Consider the following 11062-nt stretch of genomic DNA (forward strand, 5'->3'; position numbering starts at 1 on the left):
GTTTAAACTTGATTGCTATTTTACTCTGAAACAATATGCATTTCTCTCTTTAGAATCACATATTTAGTTTATAATTATCTCAAATTAATCGACCTACTGTTGCAATATTGTTTGACCTTTTTTTACGACAGTGACCAAATATATAGCTTCCTAAAAAATCCAATTTATAATCCAATTTTTTTTTCAAAATTTTTTCTACCTCCCATATTTTGAGGGTCAGGTATCCAAATATGTAAAAAAATGTCTGTTTATTCAGATAAATCATTTTTTTTGTCTTTGATTTCGTAATTTAATGAATTGTTAGGACTAATTAAATAGCATTTTGGTAATCCCCTCTGGAACCAATAAAACTTCCAATTAGTTGTTGAAAATTAGATTATTAGACAGAATGTCTGGAATTTGTACACGGAACATTAAAGCTAAATTAAAAATTAGATATAAATAAGTATTCAAAAGTATTTCAGTGTTTTAAAATGCGATTCATGAGATTGGTTATGAAATTCAAGCATGTATAGAGAAGCTTACATACAGGCTCATGTGGTTTTTCCTTCGTTGTTAAGTTGGATTACAAAATGTCGATAAGTGAAATATGTTCTATTTGCAGAATAATTTGGTGGGCTGACGAAACACTTTAGTGGAATAACGATTTTGTTCGATGGGCTAACGTATTGTGGAATAATTTCAAATGTTGCTCGAAATCAAAATTTTTGGTAATATAAGAAATAGTCGATTCATCAAAAATTTGATACAATCCGTTTTGGCTGTAACTCTTTTAGCAGTTGGACTAAAAAAATTTTTTGATAGGCTCCCCAATAACGGTTAATGTGATTGTTTAATCAAAAATCATTTTAAACTTTTTTTACTATATCTGACCAACGAAAATATTTGTTGGTCTATTGCTCTAACATTAATAGGTTAATTTCGCACTTCTTTCCTTCTTTCTGGCAAAAACTTGTTTAGGCAAAACTTTTTCCCGTGGGGTAACAATTTTAACTTTTGAAGATAAATTCAATTTTGTTTTTTATAGGTTTAAATTCGGCTAAAACTTGTTTTGACTGCAGTTTTTTTTTATGACAAACAAAAACGGTTAGTGGAACTTAAAACAGTTCTTAGAAATTACGAAATATACAAAAACAAAAATTAAGAATAATCATTTAATGATCTTATAATTTTGAAGAAAACGATTATAAAAGTGCTTTTTTTTATTCAACAGAATTAGACTTCCTCCTTTCACATTAGTTGCTACATTTAGGTCAAAAATCTGGACCGACTTAGTCGCTACATTTCAAGTAGGAAGAGTGAATATCAAAGCAGTTAAGTTTACCGACACCAGTAAAATTATATAATTTATGGAATTTGTGATTCATTTGTCTGGAAAAAAGTTTTTACGCTATTGTTGGCAGATAAGTCCTTTCAATATGTGTTAAGAGCATGTGTACCCCGGGATTTTTAAATAATTTTTTTAATTTTTTAACCCAGAATTTTTTATATCTCATCAAATTATTTTGATGGTTTATGTTGGTTTCAGTGCGATTCATGATGGTCCAATATCATTTGAAGGTCACCATCATCCAACATTTTCCCTTATGCGTTCACAATATTTGATATGCCAGCAAACCTGCATCATTCCATGATGGAAAATGCTACTTTATTATGATGGCTAACCATCAAGACAGGTTTGATTCTCATGGACCAACAATCCGTGAATGTTCCTTCTATACTTTTCCATGATGGTTTAATCAAAATTTCCATCTGTTCTCTGGAATAATCCATCAAAACAATTCGGGATTTTTTATGTTGGCCCCTCAAAAATCAGTCCGAATTTCTACTTTGGGGTGATGGTTGTTCATGATCGTTCCAACATTTTATTTCTAAGAAACCATGATGGAAATTTCTGATGATTTGACATGAGAAAAACAACAAAACTAGTTGCTATACCAATGTTGGACAATCATAAATCAGTCAGAACTCATACATTGGAGAGATGGTTACTTATGTTGTTTACCATAGAAAAATATAATGGTTCATGATAAAATGGTTCATTGATGGTTACCATCAAGATCATGTTGGTTCATCAATGGAAAATTATCGAAAATTTTGACTTGGGTGGTTTAAGGAAAGAATGATTGGTAAATAAATTTTGTTGATTGATAGCGTAACATCCTGAAATCTCTGAATAATGTTCATACGAAATCATCAATATCAGTATAAAAGTAATCAAATGTAGCAATAATTTTCGGACATAGAGAGTATAAAACTAAGTGTGTGAGCAATATCTTTTTTAATTTTTGAAATTTTTTTTAGCTTAAAATAAAATAATGACGAGCGCTGACATCTAGCTTAAAATAAACTATCTCTAAACTGAAATAATCTAATACTTCCATCTGATCTTGAGAAATATATATGATTCGGAGCATAAGAAATAGATTGTCTGAACCTTTTTTTTTTTTTGCGTATCATTTTTTAACACTATCAGCCTGGAAATATCACGACCATGAGGAAATCGAAAGCAAAACTTCGTCATTTTGACAGGAACGAGATATTTCGGCGGCTCCTCTGACTGAACTACTTTCTCAATCACGACAACTCTATAATTTGCGAGAAAAAAAAAGTACGTTTATTCAAGGGAAGTAGAATTGTTTGTCTAACTTAATTAATAGTTAATTAATTAGCACTATTTGATGTTACTTTCCCTTGTACCATTATGATTCAACCTTCTTTTCTGGTTACTAGAACAAAAGTTATTTAGAATTATATCTATTCAATTTTCGCATAATGCATATTAGCGTGAAAAAAATGATACAATAAAAAATTTAAAAAAATACTGCTTTGTGCAATGTGTATTTAGTTTTAAAATTAATAGCAAAGTTTTAAATAGTCGATAAAATAGATTGAAAAGTTTTTTACTTACAAATAAAATGGCAATATTCCAAAATAAATTTTCTTGCTCTGTTAGGTCTATATCAGGCAGTCAGTCCTGCAGGATCATTTTGGAATTAATCTCAGGCAGACTCTAAGCAACATAACAGATCCCATTTTGTCAGATTCTTCCTCTCTGTCGGAGTATTAAGCAGAAATATATAAGCAGAAATATATAGATAAATTACGTGGGTTTATAATAAATTAGAGACATGGTAAGCTTCAAAAATTGTACAGGTCATAAGAAAAGAAATTAAAATTGTAAATAGTTAAAGATATTGGAAACAACTGAAACATAGCCTAATAATAACGACTGAAAAAGAATAATTAGACTTACCCAAATTTTTGATAACAAGAGCTAAAAAAAAGGTTAAAAAGCAATAAAATAAATTAGATAAAAACCAGAAAAAAAATTTCTATGTAACACATTAGAAAATAAATGAGAAAAAAATTTATAAAAATAAAATTAATAACATAAAATATAATTACATGAAATATAATTACATAAATTAATTACATAAAATTAATAACATAAAATTAATAACATAAAATTAATAACATGAAAATGAAAATTTGCAAGGAATTGGAAGGCATGACAGAAGGATAAAATCGGAAATACTTGAACTAAATATTAAAAAAAAACAGAAAAACGAATGCGAAAGATGAAGTTTAAACTTTATAAAAGCAGGAAGATACTGAAAACGAGGTAGGGCGATGGACATGAATGGATTTGATCGGTTACACTTGAACGGAAATGTTACCAATCAGAAAAACTAGCGCACACATCGCAGAAGAAAGGGATGAGAAATCATAGTTGGGAAAACGGTACATCAACTGAAAAAAATTATACATTTTCAATTAACATACAAGTAAAAGCACATTGGAAGTAAATACAGAATATTTCAGAAATTAAAACAGAAAAATATTGGAAATGAAAGCAGCACAACAATTGGAAATAAGAACACAGCAGATATTGAAATTGAAAACAAAACATATTTAAAAATACTATACATAAAAAATGGCACAAGCATTAAAAATAAGCAGAATATACATATTAATGAAAAACAATTATTAAAATCTGGAACACAATGAACAAAACTGGAAAACATTGTGAAAAAATTGGAAAAATCAAAAATGAAATTTAGAAGGAAATGGAAGAATTAGAAGGAATTGGAAGACATGACATTATGATAAAATCGGAAATACTTGGACTAAATATTAGAAAGAAAAAAAAACAGAAAAACGATTGCGAAAGATGGAAGATAAGGAAAACGAAATAGGCCGATGGTCACGAATGGTCAGGCGTACTTGAACGGAAATGTTACCAATCAGAAAAACTAGAGCACAACATCATAAAAAAAAGGGATGAAAAAACATAGAAAGGAAAATGGTACACCAACTGGAAAGAAAAACACTCATCGAAAAAAACATACATATTCAATTAACAAGACAAATAAAAACACATTCTAAGTAAAAACAGAATATTTTAGAAATTATATCGAAAATCATTGGAAATGAAAACAGCACATGAATTGGATGTAGGAACAGAACACATTGAAAGTAAAAACAAAAAATATTTAACAAATTACGCATAAAAAAAGAGCACATGCATTAAAAATAAGCAGAATATACATACTAATTTAAAAAAATTGTTAAAAGACAATGAATAAAGCTTGAAAACATAGTGAAAAAAAATTGGAAATATCAAAAACGAAATTTAGATGGAAAAAAATTCATTTGTACAAAAGTGTCACCAAGAGAAAAATATTGAGAAAGCTAAGGAAAACATGGAAAAAATATTTTTTAAAAAAAGCACCCATTAGAAAACTGGAACAAACACACATCGGAAACTGAAAAACATTAAAGAAAAAAAAAAACATTGAAAAAGTGGAGAAATCAAAAACCACAATGAAAAAAATAATGAATACGAAAAACGAAATAGGAAAAATAAAACATGAACGGATCTAATCAACGTAAATTGGATGAAAATCAATCGAAAAACATATTAGTAAAACATTCAAGAAAGAAATAGTAGACTACTTGAAAAAAGAAGACTACTGGAAAAAAATAAAAGCATTGGAAAAACAAAATACTCTCTGGGAAAAAACGTACCCAAACATTTGAAGCAAATAAAAAAAAAAAAGAACGTACATTTAAGATAAAAACAGAATGTACAATAAAAACAAAGAAAGAATTGACACAAAAACAGAATGGAAATTAAAACAGAACAAACATTAAAAAAATTAGCACATACCTGGGAATAGAACAAAGCATTAAAAAAAAATAGAAAGTGAACCATAATGAATAAAACTAGAAAGCACACCAAGAAACATTGTGGAAAAAAATGGGAAAATTAAAAAAAATTGGAGCATATATTGGAAAACAAAGATTGGAATACATACTGGATTAATAAAAATTTGATCACATATTAGAAAATAAAATTTGGAACAACTGTAAAGAATTAAAACAGAAGATCTATTGGAAGATAAAAATTTGAACACATAATAGCAAACGCATTGGAAATAAAAACGAAAAAAAAAAACACTCTGAGAAAGCTACAGAAAAACTGGAAAATGCAAGACACACTAAAAATGCACAGATTAAAAAATGGGACAACATTGAAAGAAACTAATTGGAACATATAAATTGAAAGAAAAAAAAATTGGAACGTACACTGGATGATAAAAAAAACACACTGGATAGATTATAATACTAGAATAAAGTTCTAGAAAACAAAATTGAAAAAACAAAGAATGAAAAAATTGTAAAACACATTGGATGAACTATAACACCAAAATAAAATACTAAGAAATGAAATAGAATTAAAAAAGGATGAAAAATATGGGAACACACACTGGATGAACTATAATACTAGAATAAAATACTAGAAAACAAGCTAGAATAAAAAAAGGATGAAAAAACTGGGAAACAAATCAGCGAACACATGAACAGTAGTGATTTGGAAAGCAAAGTGAAAAAGATTGGGGGGGGGGAAGGACAGAAAACACACTAATGTGCATTAACATTTGAAAACAAAATAAAATTGGAAAACGCAAATACAATGATATGGTACCAATGAAATTCGCCGCTAGTCATTTGGAGAAAGAAAAGCGGAAAAAAGAATAAAATAGGAAAATGAAGTAAGAGAAAACATGATGAAAAAGTTTGAATAATATAGAAAACGAAACAAACGAATTTCGTCGCACATAATTTAAGAGCGGGCGATTCTCGAGTGCATGTTGAGAGCGGCGCCGCACCTGATTGAAAAATACGATAACCGACGCGTCGGTCCCGTCGCGACGGGCAATAAAATAAGACCCGAACTGAATTCATTCCAATAATAAATGGCCATTTAATTAAACAAAACGTAAGATAAATGAATACATTACCAGTACGATCTTACCTTTTAACATAGAAAAATGCACAACCATTTTGTGATCGTCACGTAAAAAATCTTTTTAAATTAATAAAAACTTACCTCTAACTATTCACTTACTTGAATCTGATTACACTCATGAATGCAGGTACTTACTGGAGTTTTCTGCAGACTCTAGGGAGGAAAAAGGAAGAAAATTAAACTGGATTCATAATGGGCAATCGAATGACTCGTTCTATGTGTAAATACAGTTATTCATTTTTTTAAAAAATAGTTTTTGTTTCTTATGCATATGTGGATGACCGAAATAGGTCGTTTTTGACTTCCACCAGTGAATGTTGACAAAGTCGCTTTTTGTCTGAAATATATACTAGGACTAGTTAAGTACCACTGCACGGTATACGCTACAACTGATGCATTTCTAAGGTTCAGTGCCAGGTATACATTTGCCCGGTATGCCCTACAGCATTGTTTTTCTAAGTGCCACTGCCCAGTATACATTCAACTCGTACTCCAAACACTCACGTTTCTCCTAATCTACCCTCAGAAGATCTTAAAATATCGAATAAATGTAATAATATCAACGAATAAATCAATATCAAATAGGATTTAACAAATATTTTTGACATAAACAACGGTACGGACAATGAATGTAGAAATCAACATTCAGTGTAATCAATGATGTCAACAGCTTTTGTACACTATTACATTCAAATCTTTATTAGTATTATTTTAACATTAAATCAGACAACAGTAAAGGTCCGCCATAAGGACAATCTACAGTAGAACGTGGGATGTTTTTCGCTATAAGCCACTATGCATGTTTAACCATAAAATAGCGTTATTGTAAAATATTTCATTAAAGCGACTATGAGTGGGCTGACATTCACCGGTGAAAGTCGACATTCTCTGGATTCCGGCACTCACGGTAACACATCTTACTTATCTTCCATTATTTTCAATTTTAATTAAATGTATCCCAATTAAAAAAGTAATCATTTATATGAAATTTCATTCTTACATATTTTAGCAAACAGAAGAGAAAAGAGGACCATCTTGTGTTTAAAAATAGAATTTAACCCTTTAGAGCATGATGGCATTACAGCGAAACCACGCTTTTTTTAAAAACAAAAATTTTCCAAGCGCACTGAGGTCAATCTGCGAAACCAAAGCTCCAAAGTAAGATTTAATCCTTGATAATAACACTTAAATTGTATCTTTCGTTGAGAAAAATAAAACTTTTTCAATGCATTTTTTTCAATAATTTAAATTTATTCATTTTTTCCAAATAAAATTCGAAAAGTATTTAAAATTTAAACTGAAAGTTGTTATTTATGAGCTTCTCTCGACGTATAGATTTATCCTACAGCCCCTGGCCAAATTTTTAGACGATAAGATTCTAAAGTATTCTAATAGATAATATAAGATTCTAATAGCATACCTGCCAACTTTCACTCTTTCCGAGAATGGATTTTCAGAGTGGTTGTAAAACAATAAACGAAAAACAATCTGACTCAAAAATATATTTATATTTTGATCCTGTTGAAATCCGCTTGTGCAAGGATTATTAAGCTTTTATCTATTAATTGTAATTATTTATATGCAGTGGTGGTCAAACTCATTTATAATTATCATTATAATTCAAAAAGTTAATTGGAATAACATGAGTATTGCTACCACTTTAAATATGAAAATAAAATCTTCCGGATTTTCCGGAAGAGTTAGCAGGTATGTAATAGTACATTGGTTAAAATTGCCATGCAATACGTTAAAAATAAATACAAATAGGAAGAATATAAAAATTCTCCTGAATAAAAACCTATTACTTGTATGTTTAAATATAAAAGTATTGCCTATAAACTCGTGTAAAGCATGTCATTATTAAAACACTACAGTGCGTTTAATAATTTGGCCTAATTGTTATAATATAATACATTATACAATAATTGTTCTATAATTTATATAATGTCTAATTTATCAAATCGTTGAATTTATGTTATAGATCGCTTAATTTAACCCATGGATACAAGAACGTAAACAAAAAAAAACTCGCAAAAAACAATAATGGTGTATCACCTGATAGTTAAGATTTTATATAGAATCTTAGAGTGCGTCTAATAGTTGGACAGTATACAAATGTTCTTACTAAAAGCTTTCAGTTTTTACATTTATTTTTGTTGGTTTCAGACTGATGCCACCGTGCTGAAGATAACCTTTTTGTTCCCTTTACTAACTCAGCCAGTGAAGTGATTTATGAAGTTTCATTTCATTCCTGTGAAACAGTGTAAATGAACAGTCTCTATATTGAAAATATAAGGTTGGTAATTTCAAATCTCTTATCTGAAATTAATTTTTATTATCAGTCGTGTTCTTTTTGAACTAGTGATGTTACATTTCAGTGGTATTGAATATATTTTCCATTATATTTCGATTTCTTGCTTTTATTTATCCAAAAAATATTGTGAATTCAATCAAACCCTTTCTTTGTTAACATTTTTATACTCCTGATTTCCAACTTCATGGCTAAAGGTTTGGGTAATTTTTTTTAAAAAAATTGTATGTTAAGTATCATTTTATATTTATTTTATTAATCTTTATAACAATTTTTATGAAAATTAAAAATATTTTAAGATTATTAAACGTATAAAATACAGGAAAATAAGGACGCATTATTATTGTACTTGAGTAAAAAATGCTAAAGTTTAGCTAGCTTTTAATATTTACTAGTTTTCTCAGTAGAAACATAATAAATTTATAAGTTATTTTCAGGTTTATAACTTATTTCATTAAATACAATGTATATTTTATGTACTGCAAAAATAACTATTAAAATGTTTAAAAATAAATGTAAAAATATTTTCTTGTTATATGAAATCAAGACTCCCCTGGAGACCCATGTATGAATTGTTTCAATAAAACTATTTTTAAAATCAACGGTAATTGAAATTTTAAAAAAAATAACTAGTTGTGTACTTAAAACCAAAATGAAAGCAGTAAAGGTTCGTTTTTGGGGAAACCGAAAATCGCTATACCTCGTTATGAACTAAAGGAAAATATGGACATTTTTTAAACAGTATACCTGATTACTTTTAAGTTAAGACTAAAAAGGTACAATTTGATCTACTTAAAAAAGGCAAATTTTATTGCAAAGAATAATGAATTATTTTATTTTTAAATTTAGATTTAATTTGTTTAGAAAAATTTAGCAGTTCACAGTATAATCTTATTAATAAAAGCACTGAAGATCTCGTAAAATTTTCCGATCAATATATAAAAACATTTTATAGCAGAGTCACATTAAAAAAATTAGTATCAAAAAGTTAATATTTTCTCATATTAATATAAAATTAAAATTCCTAAGTGAGTTCAAGATTTTCATATAATTTAAAAGTAGTCAATAATCTCAAACCAAAAACACAGATATATTTTTCTACAACAGTAATTTCGTGCCTGATCCCTAAATGTATTAAAAATTCTATGATGACACTGCATTGTTAATATGAATCTATTATTTTTGAGTCCTAATCTGATTCCAATAATAAAGAAGAATCAGTTATAAAACGACAGAACTTTTGCCATAAATCCTGAAAAGTTTGAAACAATGAACCTTGTGGTTATATGGCCAACCCATATACAGTATACTATCGATATCTAAAAAATGAAGGGTCGCTAAAAAAATTTCGAGAGTGAGAATTTCCAAGATAACAAGTTCAGGACTTTAAATATGCTCTAAGAACTATAAAAATAATTCTAAAATATTACTCCAAAAAGTAGAGTCATGAAACTTTAAGAATAACTACTGTTAAATATGCACACTTTTAAGCTTTTCAGAAAGGTGTTTTTCTAGTGGTAGGACTGGTAGGATAAAGCTATGTCGGTATTTAGTAACAATATAACTAACAATTAAAAAATCTATCAGTGAACTATCAAGCCTATAATATGTATGTTCAAATTATACAAATGTACTGGCAATCAAAAAACATTTTTATTTATTTAGTGACCAATAAAGTGCATCTCTATATATTTTTCCACCACATTAAATATAAAATCTTTCGGGAAAAGCAAGTATGAATACGTATCTAATGATAGTTGACTATAAGTAACAATTTTATTTTTAAAAGTAACAATTTATGCATTAAATAGGTTTAAAATGAACCTACATTGTGATTTTTGTAAAAAAAAAAAAATTCTTTTCTGTTTCGAAAAAATTTGACCTAGCAAGGTTTTGAGAAGATACTCTTCGACATAGGAATTCAAACTAACATTAGGTAAATATGTAATGGAAAAAATATTTTTTTGACATAGCAAGCTTTTTGAGATGTCGAAAGTATACTTTATATAAAATTAATAAACACTCCCTAAATTTAAATCCCCTACCTAAATGTTTTCACTGCAGTACCTGGTCAAATTATTCGACACACTATAAGATTCTACGTAAAATCTTAATTATCAGGTTACGTGTACGTTTAAATCTAAAAGTATTGCCCATAAACTTATGCAAAACATGTAAAGATTAAGAAACTACCGTATGACTAATAATTGGATCTAATTATTACAATATAATAAGATATAATACCTGATGTAATAAATATTCTATATTTATATAATAAGGTGTTTAATATATGGATACCAAGGCTCCTCGAAAGGGTACGGTAGGAAATTTATTGATTATGGTAAACTTTGGCCTCAAGCAATGCCCCAAGTAATACTGTCATCATACTATCGTTTACAGCATTTGTTTTTATTTCAATGAAAACCGTTATTCAG

The 11062-nt window shown here is 28.3% G+C and overlaps 1 protein-coding gene and 1 long non-coding RNA gene across 7 annotated transcripts in view; both read right to left on the minus strand.

Annotated features, from left to right (window-relative positions):
* Nucleotides 1–11062, minus strand: part of LOC147816861 (inositol 1,4,5-trisphosphate receptor-like) — a 310281-nt gene that overhangs the window by 189343 nt on the left and 109876 nt on the right. The window lies entirely within an intron of this gene.
* The window catches only part of LOC147816864 (uncharacterized), a 29425-nt gene that overhangs the window by 13565 nt on the left and 4798 nt on the right, over nucleotides 1–11062 (minus strand). Inside the window, exons 1-3 of one of the 4 annotated variants that reach the window (XR_015429294.1) lie at nucleotides 6452–6888; nucleotides 3257–3277; nucleotides 2912–3055 (exon numbers count right to left, since the gene is read on the minus strand). This is a non-coding gene — a long non-coding RNA (uncharacterized LOC147816864). Of the gene's footprint in view, nucleotides 1–2911; nucleotides 3056–3256; nucleotides 3278–6397; nucleotides 6889–11062 lie in introns of those variants that run through there. The other 3 variants (XR_015429290.1, XR_015429286.1, XR_015429293.1) reach the window with 3 other exon arrangements.

Source organism: Parasteatoda tepidariorum, chromosome 1 (assembly GCF_982258835.1).
Source record: "Parasteatoda tepidariorum strain Cologne lab strain chromosome 1, Ptep-v5.0, whole genome shotgun sequence".
Classification (NCBI taxonomy): Eukaryota; Metazoa; Arthropoda; class Arachnida; order Araneae; family Theridiidae; genus Parasteatoda; species Parasteatoda tepidariorum.